We start from the raw sequence: 17,256 nt of genomic DNA on the forward strand, positions 1-17,256 counted from the left end.
TAGGGCACTTTGATGTTGCAAGGACTGAATTTGTAGTCAACATACAGACACCATTGGAGAAAGCTTTGAAAAAGGCTATTTCTTCTTGAAAAGAGTTATGAAATGAGTTACTGTCATAACTCACCCTTGTTCTCTGTGCCCCGCAGGTACAAAAGTTAAATCTCTGTTGTCTCACAACTATGCAGCTTAGCAAAAGGCTCTAAAATAGGTGCTCCTTTCAAATAGTATGTAAAAAGCAAATGGAAGGTATATGTGGAATGCTGAGACTATCATTTTTTTTTACTTTTGCAAAGAAATTTCACGAGTTAAAGTAACATTTATTGATAGACCCATTCTAATCAAACATGGGAGATTTTTATATACTTCTCACGGTCGTTCCACCACCCCGGTCACCCAAGTAAGACTTACCCGCAGGTTCCCGGTACGAGGGGATCGTCGGTGCCTTCGGACGCGGGTTGGCGCTAACGAACGCACGCGAGTGCACATAGTCCCCAACAGGCGCACGCGGGTGCGCGTTGACACGAGCGGGCGCACGCGGGTGCGCGACAAACCGAACGGGCGTACGCGGGTACGCGGGGTCACGAACGGGAGCACGGTCACCCGCGGGGATACGTAGACGTACCGTGCGACCGTTCTTGGCGCCCAGTTGCCTACTTAAGGGACCTGCTCCTGCTGCTCTGTGCTGTCCCGTCTGCAGCTTTCCCGTGACTCCTGCTATCTGTTCCTGTGTGTGTGTTCCTGATTCTGTACCCGGCCTGTTCCTGGACTTTGCCTGTTTGCCGCCTGCCTCCGACCCTTTGCCTGATTGACTACGCTTCTGCCTTCTGCCTTGTACCTCTGCTGCCCGATTGTTGCCGACCCAGCTCGTCCCTGACTACTCCTGCCAGTCTGCCTACGGACCTGCTCTGACTACTTCTCCCGCAGCTCCTGCCTGCTCACCTGTGCCAGCCGTCCAGCGGTTCCTGTCCAGCATCCTGCGCTGGTTGCACCCTCTGCTCCGGTCCACCATCTGCTCCGGTCTTCTCTACCAGCTGACCAGTCTGGCACTTGTGCCCTCCGGACTCCTGAATCCCTGTTCCCATCTCCAGGGGCTCTCGAGCCGGGGCTTACGAGGCGCCGCTCCCTGCACGCTTGGGCTCTCCAACCAGGTACGTGACAGTATGGGACAGCCATGTCCGAGCCCTCGCAGGGAGCGTCTCCGATGGATGAACTGTGCCACCATCTAGCCGGCCTCACCCAGGCCGTGAAGAACCTGCAAGAGGGTTATGGTCGTTTGGAGGAACGGGTTCCAGCCCTATCTGCTGCAGCTCCAGTTGCCTCGGGATCTCCAGGTCCCCCTTCAGTGGTCATGTTGCCGCCAGAGCCAAGGGTCCCTACACCAGACCGTTTTTCCGGTAACCGGAATAAATTTAGGGCCTTCCGGAATTCCTGCGAGCTCTTCTTCGCTCTTCAGCCCCGGACCTTTTCTCTTGAGGCTACGAAAGTAGGGTTCGTTATCTCCTTACTTACCGACGAACCCCAGGCCTGGGCACATCGCCTCCTTGAACGAAAAGACCCCTGTCTGGACTCCTTAGATGTCTTCTTTCAAGCCATGTCTCGTCTTTATGAGGACCCCCAGCTCGCAGCCACCGCAGAAGCAGCTTTGCATGCACTCCAGCAAGGCCGCAGGCCAGTAGAGGACTATGTGTCTGAGTTCAGGCGCTGGAGCGCCGACACAGAGTGGAACAGCTCAGCTCTCCGTTACCAGTTCCGCATGGGACTCTCGGAGGCCTTGAAGGACGAACTGGCCCGTGTAGGAACTCCTGAGACCCTGGAAGCGCTCATCGACCTCTCTGTCCAGATCGATAGGCGGTTAAGAGAGCGTCGTCTGGAGCGCTCTTCTTCCACCTCGCGCCCAGTCTGGATGATGCCACGGGTTCCAAGTGCCAATCCACCGGTTCTTCCTGATCCTTCTTCTCCGGATTCATCGGAACCCATGCAGCTGGGATTACTACGTTCACCTCTGACCCCCGAAGAGCGCCAACGCCGAAGATCTGGTAACCTGTGCCTCTACTGCGGAGGATCTGGACATTATGTTCGCACTTGCCCCGCCAAGTCGCGTAAGTGCCTGCTTATTCCTCCCGCCTCTCCTCCTACTATGCCTAGTACCAGTACCATCTCTCACCTGGCTGTGCCTCTTCTTTTACAGTTCTCCGGCAAGACTATCCGCGTCAACGCGATCATTGACTCTGGGGCCTGTAGCGGTTTTATGGACCTATCCTTCGCCCTGAAGAACAACATTCCCCTCCGGCCCAGGGCCAAGGAACTTCCTATCTATTTGGCCGACGGTTCCTCTCTGAGATCCGGACCTGTAACCCAGGAAACATCTCCCCTTCTTGCCACCATCACGGGGAACCACCAGGAGCACCTGTGTCTGGACATTATCGAGTCTCCCCTCTTTCCCATAATCCTTGGCATACCCTGGTTGAAGGCCCACAATCCCCTGATAAACTGGTTCACGGGAAAAATCGAGTTTCCATCGGCCTACTGTCATCAGAATTGCCTTCCAGCCATCAAGACGGACCCTCCTTCTCTGCTCTGTTTGGAGACAGACACCGAAACCCGACTGGCAGTGCCCGAAGTCTATCACCAATTTCTGGATGTTTTTAGTAAGAAGGGCGCAGAGACTCTACCTCCCCACAGACTATATGATTGCCCGATAGACTTGCTTCCGGGAGCAGAGATTCCCTTTGGGAGAATCTTTCCCCTATCTGAGACCGAGCTGGGAGCTCTAAAGACCTACCTGGACGATAATTTAAAGAAGGGCTTTATCCAACCTTCCACTTCCCCGGCAGGTGCAGGGATTTTCTTCGTCCAGAAGAAGGACCACTCCCTACGACCATGCGTAGACTACCGGGCACTCAATAAGGTTACTGTGAAAAACCGCTACCCTCTACCGCTGGTGCCTGATCTGTTCCAGAGACTGGGGTCGGCTAAGGTGTTCTCCAAACTGGATCTGCGGGGCGCCTACAACCTGGTCCGTATCCGCAAAGGCGATGAGTGGAAGACCGCCTTTCGTACCCGCTTCGGGCATTATGAGTATCTCGTCATGCCCTTTGGACTCTGTAATGCCCCTGCTACATTCCAGCATTTCGTCAATGATGTCTTCAGAGAGTACTTAGACCTGTTTGTTGTTATATACCTTGACGATATACTAATCTTTTCTTCCTCCTTAGCCGAACACCGGGAGCATGTGAAGATTGTCCTGGCTCGTCTCCGTCTCCATGGCCTGTACGCCAAACCGGAGAAGTGCGTTTTCGAGCAACAGAGCATTCAATTCTTGGGCTTGATCATCTCCGTAGATGGAATAGAAATGGATCCCCAGAAAGTCTCAGCCATCCTAGACTGGCCCGCTCCCTCGGACCGGAAAGGGGTCCAACGGTTCGTGGGATTTGCCAATTTCTATAGAAAGTTTATCAGAGGATTTTCATCTATTATCTCCCCCATCACGGAGCTGACCAAACAGGGTCAAAAATTCCTATGGACTCCCAAGGCGCAAGAAGCCTTTGAAACCCTGAAGAAACTATTTGTTTCAGCTTCGATCCTGAGACACCCTGACGCTACGCTGCCCTATATCCTGGAGGTGGATGCCTCGGAAGTAGCCGTTGGGGCGGTATTATCCCAAAGACAGGGGCCTAAGTCACTTTTGTACCCAGTGGCCTTTTTCTCCCGCAAACTCTCAGAAGCTGAGCGGAACTATGACGTCGGAGACCGGGAATTACTGGCAATCAAGGCGGCGTTGGAGGAATGGCGCTACCTCCTTGAAGGTGCTTCCCACCCGATCCTGGTTTATACGGACCACAAGAACCTGGAGTATCTTAAATCTGCCAAATGACTGAAGCCAAGACAGGCCCGGTGGGCACTTTTCTTTTCCAGGTTCGTGTTCCATATCACGTACAGGCCCGGGTCGAAGAACGTGAAGCCTGATGCCCTTTCCCGGATGTACAATGAGCCAGTGTTATCTCCTACGCCAGACACCATTCTTACCCCAGGAAACTTTCTCCTGCTCCATGAAGATCTCTTGTCCCGAATTAAACAGGCCTCCAGTGATCCGGCTCTATCTTCTGACACCTCTTTAACCCCCAAGGACGGTCTTCTCTGGCACCAGGATAGAATCTTTGTCCCCCAGGAGCTACGTACTGCGGTCCTCAGCTCCTGCCATGACCACCCATTGGCCGGTCACTTTGGAGCATTCAAAACCTTAGACTTACTTCAACGTACGTTTTGGTGGCCCCAGATGAAGAAACACTGCAGGGAATATGTGGAAGCGTGTACCTTTAGCGGAGTTCGCATATAATAATTCCGTCCATTCGGCCACCAAACAGTCCCCCTTCTTTGCAAACTTCGGTTTCCATCCACTTTTTCTGCCCAGTAATCTTCCTGAGTGTTCGGTACCGGCGGTCCAGGAGGACCTTAACTTCTTCAGGAATAATAACAGGATTCTTCAAGAAACGCTGGCTAAAACCCAGGAACACTATAAGGAAGTCTTCGATAGGAAGAGAAGGGGCGAGCTTAACCTCCAGGTCGGGGACCAGGTCTGGCTGTCTACGCTAAACTTGAAGTTGGCCTGTCCTTCCAGGAAGCTGGGCCCGAAGTTTGTGGGTCCATTCCCCATTCTGAGGAAACTAAATGAAGTAGCCTTTGAGCTGAAACTCCCGGGGTCATTCCGGATCCACCCGGTTTTTCACGTTTCATTACTCAAGCCCGCGGTTCCGGACCCCTTTGCCGACCGGAGTACCAACCCCCCAGAACCCGTGATGATTGATGGGGAATTGGAATTCGAGGTTGAAGCTATCTTGGATTGCAGGAGGAGACGTAACCAGACCCAGTTTCTGGTTAAATGGAGGGGATATGGCCCTGAGGAGAATTCATGGGAACCAGAGTCCAACCTGCATGCCAAAAGACTAATCCAGGCCTTCAAAAGAACTCACCCGGATAAGATGGCACAGTTGGGCATCCGGAGGTTGCCCCTTGGGGGGGGCAATGTCACGGTCGTTCCACCACCCCGGTCACCCAAGTAAGACTTACCCGCAGGTTCCCGGTACGAGGGGATCGTCGGTGCCTTCGGACGCGGGTTGGCGCTAACGAACGCACGCGAGTGCACATAGTCCCCAACAGGCGCACGCGGGTGCGCGTTGACACGAGCGGGCGCACGCGGGTGTGCGACGAGCCGAACGGGCGTACGCGGGTACGCGGGGTCACGAACGGGAGCACGGTCACCCGCGGGGATACGTAGACGTACCGTGCGACCGTTCTTGGCGCCCAGTTGCCTACTTAAGGGACCTGCTCCTGCTGCTCTGTGCTGTCCCGTCTGCAGCTTTCCCGTGACTCCTGCTATCTGTTCCTGTGTGTGTGTTCCTGATTCTGTACCCGGCCTGTTCCTGGACTTTGCCTGTTTGCCGCCTGCCTCCGACCCTTTGCCTGATTGACTACGCTTCTGCCTTCTGCCTTGTACCTCTGCTGCCCGATTGTTGCCGACCCAGCTCGTCCCTGACTACTCCTGCCAGTCTGCCTACGGACCTGCTCTGACTACTTCTCCCGCAGCTCCTGCCTGCTCACCTGTGCCAGCCGTCCAGCGGTTCCTGTCCAGCATCCTGCGCTGGTTGCACCCTCTGCTCCGGTCCACCATCTGCTCCGGTCTTCTCTACCAGCTGACCAGTCTGGCACTTGTGCCCTCCGGACTCCTGAATCCCTGTTCCCATCTCCAGGGGCTCTCGAGCCGGGGCTTACGAGGCGCCGCTCCCTGCACGCTTGGGCTCTCCAACCAGGTACGTGACAATACTTTAAAGTGGTTGTAAACCCTTACAAACCACTTTGACCTACAGGTAAGCCTAGATTAAGGCTTACCTGTAGGTCCAAGAAACATCTCCTAAACCTGTATGGTTTAGGAGATATTTCCCTGAAAACAGGCACTGCTGTCGCAGGCGCACTGAGCGCGGCATTCTCAACGACGGAGCTGCCGCGCGTGTCGGCTCCCGTGCGCATGCGCGGGAGTGACGTCATCGCGGCTTCGCTGAATGACAGTGGCGGAGCTACGAGACCCCACCAAGAAGATGGATGCGGCGGACTACAAGGGACAGTGGCGACTTCGCTGGCTCCTGTGTCAGGTACTATGCGATGCATAGTAGTCCATTATGCTTTGCCTTTGCAAGGAATGAAAGACTCATCAGGGTTTACTTCCTCTTTAAGTAACTACTGAAATCACTATTTATAAATAGATGAGCTAGTAATGGAAAATCTGGTGGGAATTAAGCAACGGAATCTAACAGCTCAAAGTTTCATTTATCCTACATATCTGTGAATTGGAAACAAGTGGTCCGAAAGACAACTTAAAGAGGAACATTGCTTTTTTTAATTTAAAGTCAGCAGCTACAAATGCTGTAGCCCCCAAATTTTTTAAATCAGGAACTTACCAGTGACTGGGGTCTAGTGCTATCAGCCGCAGGTTAAAGGGGAGGGAGCAAACCAGTTTTTGAGTCAAGTTCTGCTTTAAAACAACTGTGCACTTAAAAAATCTGCTCATAGAGGAAGGCCTGTTCAATAACATCACAGGCTTACTCAAACAGACCGGGAATGCCTTATAAACCATAAATTACATCAACAGCTGAATATGGAAATAATATAGTATGTATTAAGGTAATGGTACTATGGCTTTTGACCTTAATTAATTAATATGAGCAACCTGGGTTCACCATTGAACCCAAACTCAGAGGAAACAAGCAGGACTTGTGTGAATCATTTCACTCACTTCTAGCTTACCTAAACTCTTACTAGAGAATCAATATACCATTACAAACAAAGTTGTTAGCATTGGTGATACAGTAGTGAAAACTATGCAGACTTTACGTTAACATGTTCTGGTTAGATTCAGCTGGAGATGCAAAAGAAATCATGTCAAACCTTTCACAATGAAATCATCTATATTATGTGTATGAATGCCACCCCTTTTTATCTCTTGCTGTCTGATGCATCATAGACATTTATACATGGCTGCACAGAAATGTAACAGTTGTATAACATTAAATGTTAAGCAAAATAGGCATGTCTACCTTATGTCCCTATGGGCTGATGAAGAAGGGACGTAATGCGTACAGATGGACATGACGCCACCCGCAGCCATCACTGACTGTTTACATACACGCTGTTTTACCAGGCACTCGGTTTGAAGTGCCATTCTTGTGAGTTTTATTTCATTCATTTTATCAATATTAAATTGTATATACATGCAGAGAGCACTATGTGTTGCTTTTTATTTTCATGATTTATGTGGCTTTGTAGTGGATAGTGCTGATTAGTATACCCAGCCAAAAGGGGACCCTTTAGGAAACATTTGCTGATACCCCGAGTGGGAAGGTGTGGCAGACCCTCTATAATGAAAGGATCCACACAGTAAGGTGAGCTACCATCTTTACCATTGGTGGAGGTTTGATTTTAATACAAAGTCACCTGCATGCATTACTTGTAGTTCATCACTGAAGACTTCACGGATTGTTTTTCATTTGATCTATGGACTTTGTTTTTTTTTTTTGTTTTTTTCGTAAGCGCTGCACTGTCTTTTTTATGTCTACCTTAGTAGGCATAGTAGAGAGAAATGGCCAGTCCAAAGATACCTTAATTTGATCATTTATGTTATTGCCATTTTAAATAATGTACTCAGACTGCATAAAAGTACACTTAATATACCCAGTAAACAAAATATACCAGCAAAGAAATATGCTGGAGGTTCATGACTATACCACTTCTTTTTTTTTTTTTTAAGTTTATAAAAGCCCTCCAAGAAATCCAGGAGGAGAGCTTGGTCACAGAGTTTTCTCCACTGCACAGAGAACTGCAAAAAACACTGCAGGCTCTACACACACCTGCATTTGCATTGTATTATGGAGAGCTAAAACAAATACAATGTGATATTAGAAGGGTGGTATTTTCAAACAGTAGGACCAAACAAAACAATGATTGTTTTCACTCTCTTGTTGTCTAGTGCTACCCATTACAAAAGTAAAATTGTGAGTTTTATTGCAAAAAAAGTTTTCTTATTATGCAAAAATGATCATGTTTCTAGCAAAGTGTGCCCTTCTATGAGCTAACCCGGTGTCTGCAGAATGAGCCATTATGATCCATTGTTTTTTTTTTGTTTGTTTTTTTGATGACTCTAAAGAAACATGGCAACCAAAGTACTATATAATCTTGTAAGATTTTTTTTGCAATACAAATTTTTGTGACAGTGAACTATAAAAATGTGTTAGCTGCTCACATTCACTAAATGCAGCAAAGCCCAATATGACATGAGTGCTTGCAATAGGACTGTTCAGGGTTATTATCCTTACATTTCAGTCATTTACCTAGACAATTATGCAGCTGTGAGGTATGGACTCTTGACTGGCATACATGTTCCAAATCAGTAGCTTAAAAAGTAGTGAACCTAGTGTAAGCATGAGAGCTGGGGAGTTTACACCTCTAACACCTATTAGCAATGGGAACTTCTATATTTCTAGCATGGAAGGTTTCCCTTACAGCCAACTGACGCTCCAAAAGTTAATATTTGATATCTCAGAGGGAACACCTAAAAATGTTAATTATTCCTAAGCAGTGCCCTGAAAAATATTTATTTGTTTCTTTAGTTCCTTATGAGAAATGGCAGTGCACTTCTAGTATCTCTACTGTGAGCTCATTGAAGGCACTGAGGATCTCACTGCAAGTACCTTGACATTTTGAGTGAGATTTAATGATACAACTGCTGTGCTGCGATGATCATTGTTTTCCTTGCTGGAGAGGAAACTGTACCCAAGGACCTGCACTAATAGAATCACCTTACTTCTGCTGCTTTCAGTTGGCAGGTCTGTACTTTTAGAACTTCATCTACTGCTGCTTGATATTATTATTACATATTTCATCAAATCACTAGTGATTGAAGGGGGGGGGGGGGGTAGATAGTTCATCTATGATATATGAAAATGTATAGTCCCTCGCCTCTTCCATAATGGCTGCCACCATGCAGAAACTTAAGGTGGAGGCATAGACATTCCAGTCGTTGAAAAATAGTAATTTTACCTGCCATATTTAATTGCTAGAAATGTTTCAGCACCATGGACAGAGAGAACACTTAAGATAGCATTGAACAATATTTTATTTGAGTAGGTTTCCAGCTGAGTCAGGTTCATTTTGGATTATAAATACCATAAAGTCCACCATTTCTGTGTGCTATATAATATACAGTATAATAAAACGGATTTGTATTAAACGTGTATTATTATTTAGACTATTAATTCCCTAGTGTGATTTCTAATAGTATGGCAAAATAATCAGAGCTTTTTGTATCATTATGTATAAATTATGCCATTTAATCAGCAAGAGGTTCTGTACTGCCTGGGGGAAACAAGATATTCTGGAAAGTCATTTTTTTGTCTCGCTGTTTATTTGTCACATATACATATGTAGTCAAACCAGAAGTATGATACAGTAGCATTCTACTCAGGAAATTACTATAAATAGAGCAAATTACAGATATGAAAATAAGAAGAAAGAAAAACATACTTAATACATTTAACAACATTAGACCCTTCATAACTGAATTTATGAAGAAGTGTCTTTGAAAACAGTGTAAACAAGAAAATTGTCAATCCTCTGATTATACACTTATTTATAAAACATTTGTCATCCACATTCACCCATACATTTGCTTGATGCGACCTCATTTGCTGACACTTGCCAAATACCTATATTTCTTCATCTTTACTGTAAAATCCAAGTCATAATTACATTGGCTATATTCATGCTTTAAACAGTTGCTATTTTCCAACGGCCAATCATTGTTATTTTCTGGCATCTATGAATAATTTCCCATGGATATTACTAAAGCTATATCACTATACTATTCTATTAAACACATTCTTTATACTGTAAATGAGGATAATAGGGAGGGTGAGTGCTAGTGAACAGATGGAAATAGCATTCAAACCCTGTCATGTAAATGCATCTGGACTGTACAGCATTTGCAGATATAATATAGCTGCAAAGTACCCATACATCAACTAAGAATGGCTCCTCCAAAAAACTGTTTATGATTAGATTGGAATGTAAAATGTTTACCAAAGTCCTGGCCGTGCCACTGATTCAACATTATTATAGGGCGGCACAACTTGCCCCTTTGGTGGCCTATCATGCAACATCTAGTACGCCGATATGGAAGGGTATCTGGTGGATCCTATTGCGATAGAAACACTCCTATGGATTCTTCCGGATTTGTGTAAACGCATCCCCAAACCCATATTAAGATACTCAACAAAAGATCTGGGACTCATATACATTTTTAGGGAACTAAACAAAATAAAACATGAACGTGTACAATGAAAGCCTTGTGGATGGTCACAGAAATATCTGTGGGCATATGAAATAAAGTCAGATAAATAAATTAGCAAGCTGAAAAGGAGTCCATAAATCCAAATAAAAGCTAGTGGTGGCAGCTGTCCTCAGAGATAAGCCAGCTTTGTGAAAATCAAGTAGGACAAAACAGGAAGTGCCACCTGAGTGTAGTATTAAAATAAACAATGTAATCAAAGGATTAAGAACACTCACAGGAACAAGATTAAAAACAAGCTCATCTGGTTCATGGGAGAGCCCAGAGAAGCTGGGAGAACCACCATAAACCACAGGGTGGATGTAACATCACAAAAGAAGAGGAGACGGCCAGGAAACACACAGACAGAAGGGCACACTGTGATAGACGGGCTATGTGCTCAGAGCATCAGCTCCTTCTAAAGGCCTGGGGCTGTACTGCACTAACAGTCATTTTATGCTGAGATGGTGGCTGTGGAACTAACACAGCAAGCAAGTTCATAAAAACAAACAATAAGAGCAAACATTTATAAATGTGGATGACTAGCAACTGGTGGGAGAGGGGAATTAACAACATATATGGGAAATATGTATAATAAATTTATCAAAAAATTCTTAAAAATTCTAAGAAAATTCATAAAATATAAATTCAAAACCCTATATACACATATATGAAGATTATGAAAATATGGCACATAAATAACATTTTGCACATTTCCAAAGCTTATCAAAGAAATCCCCAATTATGATATACACTATAACTATGGTGTTGTTGAATGTATGTTGGACCTTAACGGTCTGCTATAGGGAAAAAAATATGTACTCACTTTTGCTGTTATATAAGCTGTACACTCACTACTTTACGTTTTAGCAAAGTTTAATTTCTGAAGGGTACCCAGGGAACAAATCCAAATGGTTTCAAGCTGGCACAGGCATTTAAAACACTCAGCCAGGGGTAAAGTCCCAGGTATTGCCTCAATGATCCAAACCCTCAGGACAGCACTGGATTTATCATGGTGTAAGAAATGTTTTGGGAAAGCACGACGATCCTTATCTCCCTCAATAAACCTCCTATGTTCTCAAAAGCATTTTCTGGGAGTTCTAATAGTTCTATCTACATAGAAGAGGCCACAAGGACATGTGCAACAGTAAACTATGAACTCAGTAGAGCAATTATAGAACTCCTGAATGGTATACGTTTTACGTTTTACCAAGAAAGTCTTTTGGCCATGCTGTACAAAAGAACAAGTAAGACAGGCTCTCCTTGTGTAAAGCATGGCTAAAATAATTTTTTTTGGTGAAAGGCAAAACTTATACCATTCAGGAGTTCTATAATTGCTCTACCAATTTTGTAGTTTACTGTCTCACATGTCCTTGACATAGGAGGTTTATTGATGGAGGTAAGGACTACCGTGGTGACCCAAAGCATTTCTTACAGCATCATGACAAATCCACTGCTGGCCTTTGGGTCTGGATCATTAAGGCAGTACCTGGGACTTTCCTCCTGGCCGAGCATTTTAAATGCCTGTGCCAGCGTGAAACCTTTTGGATTTATTCCCTGGGTACCCTCACACCTGGAGGGTTAAATGAAGAAAGTGAGGTCCCCTCCTTGCTCTGATTCATCCAATATTTTATTCATTCAAGTTTTTCATTCATGTCATCTTGTCATCCTTCAGCCAATAGCTTATTATCTTTCTCTCTCACAATACATATACATATTTTTCTCTCTATAGTGAACACTTAAGGTCCAGAATAAATTCAACAACACCATATAGTCTGGCAGTTACTAAAATACATTTAATATTTCAGACATATTGCCAGGGTAGAATTGAATAAATGCTAATATATTTATGGCCAGTTGTTTAGGCATGGTCTTATATGGGTAATACATCAGTTTATAGTGCAAATCATAATTGGGGGTTTCATTGATAAGCTTTGGAAATGTGAAAAATGTTATTAATGTTTCAGATTTTCATAATCTCCATATGTTTATATAGGGTTTTTATTAATTGTTATGCATTTATTAAATTAATTTATAATATATATCATATTTTTAATCTTTAAGAATTGTTTGATTCATTTATAATACATGTTTCTCTATATAAGTTAATTCCCCTCTCCCACCACTTGCTAATTAGTCCTCCTCACTTAACCAGCACTGTTATAAACGTTTTCTTTTTTGTTTGTTTTTATGAACTTGCTGGCTGTGTTAGTCCCACAGCCAGCATTGCAGTATAAAATGTTAGTGCAATACAGTCCCTGGCCTTTAGAAGGAGCTGATGCTCCGAGCGAATAATCTGTCGTTCACAGTTTGCCCTTCCTTCTGTGTGTTTCCTGTCCATCTCCCCATCCCCGGTGACAACACATCTACCCTGCAGTTCACAATGGTTCTCCCAGCTTCTCTGGAAGAACCAAGGCTTATATGCAAGTACTTGGGCATATATTGGTTATGGGGGTACGGGTACTGCCCTGGGGGACATATATCAATGAAAAAAAAGTTTGTAAAAAACATTGCTTTTAAATGAGTGATTTACTGATGCTTAAAGTTTAACCATCACAATGAAAAATAACAATAAAAAAAGGAAAAAAATCCTTTAATGCTTGGGGAGTCCTCTAATGCCGCGTACACACGATCAAATTGTCCGGCGTACTTAGTCCGCCGAAATGCATTTTACCGGACAATTCGATTGTGTGTGGGCTTCAGCGGACTTTCTCAGCATAAAGTCCTTGGGTTTCAGCGGACAATACGTTCGTCAGTATGCTAGTCCGGCGGACTAAGAATGATGCATGCTCAGAAGCAAGTACGAAAAGGAAGCTATTGGCTACTGGCTATTGAACTTCCTTTTTCTAGTCCCGTCGTACTTGCTGTACGTCATTGCGCTAGCAAACACCGGACTTTCTGTGTGTCCGTGTGTGGCCAAGTCCGTTCAGTAGAAAGTCCGCCGGGCTATCCGCCGGATTGTTTGCCGTACTAAGTACGCCAGACAATTTGAATGTGTGTACGCGGCATTAGTCTGCCTGTAATGTGGCACATCTGTACTGTGTATAGAGCCTGCTGCAGCAATAGTGACATTTACCATTTAAGCTTTCTCAATTTTATAAATACTGTTTTGGGGAGCCAGTCTGTATGATGAGGCCACAATTTAGTGCACTCAGAACAAGATTAGAACTTTTTTGGATACATGCTGGTGTCTTTTTGAAGATTTTGGATGGAAATAACAAAGTTTTGTACCACAGAGGGCAAGCTCTATGTGAAGAAGCCAAATTATAATACACTCAAGCGAAGATTAATAATTGGTGTCTCTTTCGCAGACTTTGAATAGAAGTAACAGGTGCAGACAAATTAGACTTTGGGTGATGGTGGTGCCTTCACACTGTAACCCTATAGAGCAGTGATGGCCAACCATGGCACTCCAGATGTTTTGGAACTACATTTCCCATGATGCTCATGCACTCTGCGGTGTAGTGGAGCATCATGGGAAATGTAGTTCCAAAACATCTGGGGTGCCAAGGTTCGCCATTACTGCTATAGAGGAACTCGTGATGAAAGCAAGAATTGATCTGATGATATGCATCTGTTAAGCAGGTGTGGATAAATTGGTCTGTGCATTCTGTGTAAATGTGAAAAGATTAGATTTCAAGGAACTGAAAGCAGGCATTCATAGAAACCTTTCTTGCTTTTGCAATGGAACATTGTAAGACATAATTTCCTTTGCCAAAACATACATAACAAACCAACCAAAACCATTTCTCAGTCTGTTTTTAATTCTTTTCACGAAAATGAGTACTAATTCATCATATTAGTTTGGTTATCCTTAAGGCTGGGTTCATACCTATGCAAACTGGATGCGCGTTTCCTTGCATCAAATTTGCATATCAGGAGATTGTGACTGGCTCTCTATGGAGTCGGTTCACAAATCTTCACAGTGGCTCTGGTGCGATTTTCACAGGAGCCCTGCGCATCTTTTGATCCATTTCAGGTCTGAATTCAGCTAAAAATTTGGGCTAAAATCAGACCTGAAACTGTGAATAGAGAAGAGACACATCGGACTATTGCTGGCTGTTATAGTGTGAACCCAGACTAAATGTGTATATGGGGTGGCTAGACATTACTACCAGTCAGAAAAAAAATTAGTGGACTACAGCTGCAAAATCTTTAACTTGTTTCAAATTTCTCTTTATTTTATATTTTAAAACATACAAATCAGCAATTACACAACTACAAATTTCTCCATCCTATAGCATCAATCATACTAACATTTATCCCAAAAAAAAAAATATATCTTTAACTTGAAAGCCACCTGGCACTGAGAGACATAAATCCTGCAATATAAACCAATAAGAAAAAATTGTGTTTTCAACTCCCAGTCTTTAATATTTATTTATATACAAACTAGAGGAACAAATTGGGAGAAAAATGTGAATTAATAATCATAGTCATCAATCAAATTCTTTGTTTCCTTTTTTCTTTTTTTATGAAAGTGGAAACTGGTCACTATAGTCAATAATTCTTCTGCACCTGTCATTTCATTGATATTTATCAGAGGGTGAACGTGTCTGGCCATACAAAACTAACAAAAGAAAGTTGTTGAATCAGGATAGCTACCTCTCTTTTCCCCAAGAAATCTCCATTACTGCAAACAGAACAAGCACCACAACCCAAGACATAAACATGTTATTTCCCCCAGGCCAAAGGCAGCATGTTTTGTATTGTATGTCAGGAAGGTCACAAGCAGCAATTCTGCACTGTATGTTAGACAGGAATATTGTTTCTAAGATTAGGTTGAGGTTTTGTAACCTAGTCCCATTAAATGGTCAATATTCTGTGCTTTCAAGGCTGTCACCTTAGCAAGTCGCAGAAACAATGACAGTTAAAAGCAATCATTGCCATACTTCCACATGACAAAGGAACATTTGCTTAGTAGTATTTGGAGAGAATATTTTATTGCACAAAGTCTGACAGGTAAAGCATGTGTTTAATGCTACAGTAATATTAAAACAAATACCTTTAGAGCTCTAGAAGCTAAACACAGTATCCTATCTAGACACAAAAAAAAAGACTATCTCTTTATTATGCCATCTATTGTCTGTTCTGATTTTTTATGTTATTATGTGTTCCTGTACACTGCTGGGAACAAAATATTTCAAAGAGCTTTGTAGTCTAAGCTTACAATTCATCAGATGCTTACCAAATAGATGCCTCACAGTGCCCTCATTTAAAACTGGGAGCTATAGCAACTGCTGTCACAACAATAGCAAAGTAGATGATTATAACAATTTTAGATTGTTGTGATAGTCTCTCTAAAGTGTTTGTGATGTCCCAACTTCAAAAAATCTATCACGGTTTTTCACAATTATTTCTGGCATTCCCAAGTGGCATAAATAATTTGCTTAAGATACTGAATTAAGCATTGGCCATGCCTCTGCTAGTTGGCTGGTGATGGATGATTTTGGCAATGTTTCTTGTTCTTAGTGAAGATCTTAATGCATACTGAATATCACACATTTTGCAAGTGTTATAAAATATTATCAAGAACATTTGATTTTTTAAATCCATAAAGGAAAAATAAATAAATAGTAATGGTATGCTAAAACAATATGTCTTTATAACTTGTTTTCCCTTTGGGTAAAAAAAAAACTGTTTATGGTGTTTTCACGTCACAAAGTAGCTGCATTGCTTATGGGTAGTTTTTTAGGATACATGGTACACAGTAATGTATCTAAATATAATTAAAAGCCAAACTACAGGTACAGTATACATGTACATTCTCCAGCCACTTTATTAGGAACATCTTTTCAATTGCTTGGTAACACAAATTGCTAATCAGTCAAACACATGGCAGCAACTTAATGCATTTAGGTATCCAGAAGTGGTGAAGACAACTTGCTGAAGTTCAAACTGAGCATCATAATGGGGAAAAAAGTGGATTTAAATGACTTTGAATGTGGCATAGTATTTGGTGCCAGATGGGGTGGTCTGAGTATTTCAAAAACTGCTGATGTACTGGGATTGTCACGCACAACCATCTCTTGGGCTTACAGAGAATGGTCCAAAAGAGAGAAAATATCCAGTGAGCGGTGGTTGTGTGGACGAAAAAAGCCTTGTTGATGTCAGAGGTCAGAAGAATGGGCAATGATGGTATGGGATGATAGAAAGGCAACAGTAACTCAAATAATCACTCGTTACAACCAAGGTATGCAGAATACCCTCTCTGAATGCACAACACGTCAAACCTTGAATCAAATGGGCTACAGCAGCAGAAGACCACACTGGGTGCCATTCCTGTCAGCTAAGAATAGGAAACTGAGGCTACAGTTCACACAGGCTAACCAAAATTGGACAATAGAAGATTGGAAAAATGTTGGCTGGTCTGTTGGGTCTCAATTTCAGCTGTGACATTCAGATGGTAGGGTCAGAATTTGGCGTAAACTACATGAAAGCATGGATCCATCCTGCCTTGTATCAATGGTTCAGGCTGGTGGTGGTGGTGGTATAATGGTGTGTGAGATATTCCTTTATGACTACAGTGTACCCATCTTCTGATGGCTACTTCCAGCAGGATCACAAAGCTCAAATCATCTCACCACTGGTTGTTTGTTAAGTGCTTTTGCAAAGAAACTGAGAACAGTACAAAATATTTTGAGATATAGGGTAACAAGTATAACTGTAAAAGGAGGCTTGTCAGCCAAATAGTCAAGGACACAGATAAGAAATCTTGGTGAATGCAAGAAAGGGGACATTGATAATACATGGCGCTAGTTAAGGCCATGGTACATGTAGGGGAATTAAACCAGCTATAGAAGCAATAGAAGAACTAGAGAGCAGTAGAGGGAAATAGAGAGAAAAAAGGGAGGGAAAGAAGGGGGAAAGAAGGATCAGGGGTG

The 17,256-nt window shown here is 43.6% G+C and overlaps 1 protein-coding gene across 4 annotated transcripts in view; it reads right to left on the bottom strand.

The window, feature by feature from the left end:
• Nucleotides 1-17,256, bottom strand: part of FSTL5 (follistatin like 5) — an 808,279-nt gene that overhangs the window by 482,360 nt on the left and 308,663 nt on the right. The window lies entirely within an intron of this gene.

This window comes from Lithobates pipiens, unplaced genomic scaffold (assembly GCF_037356315.1).
Source record: "Lithobates pipiens isolate NorthernLeopardFrog02 unplaced genomic scaffold, aLitPip1_a1.2 Scaffold_13, whole genome shotgun sequence".
NCBI classification, from domain to species: Eukaryota; Metazoa; Chordata; class Amphibia; order Anura; family Ranidae; genus Lithobates; species Lithobates pipiens.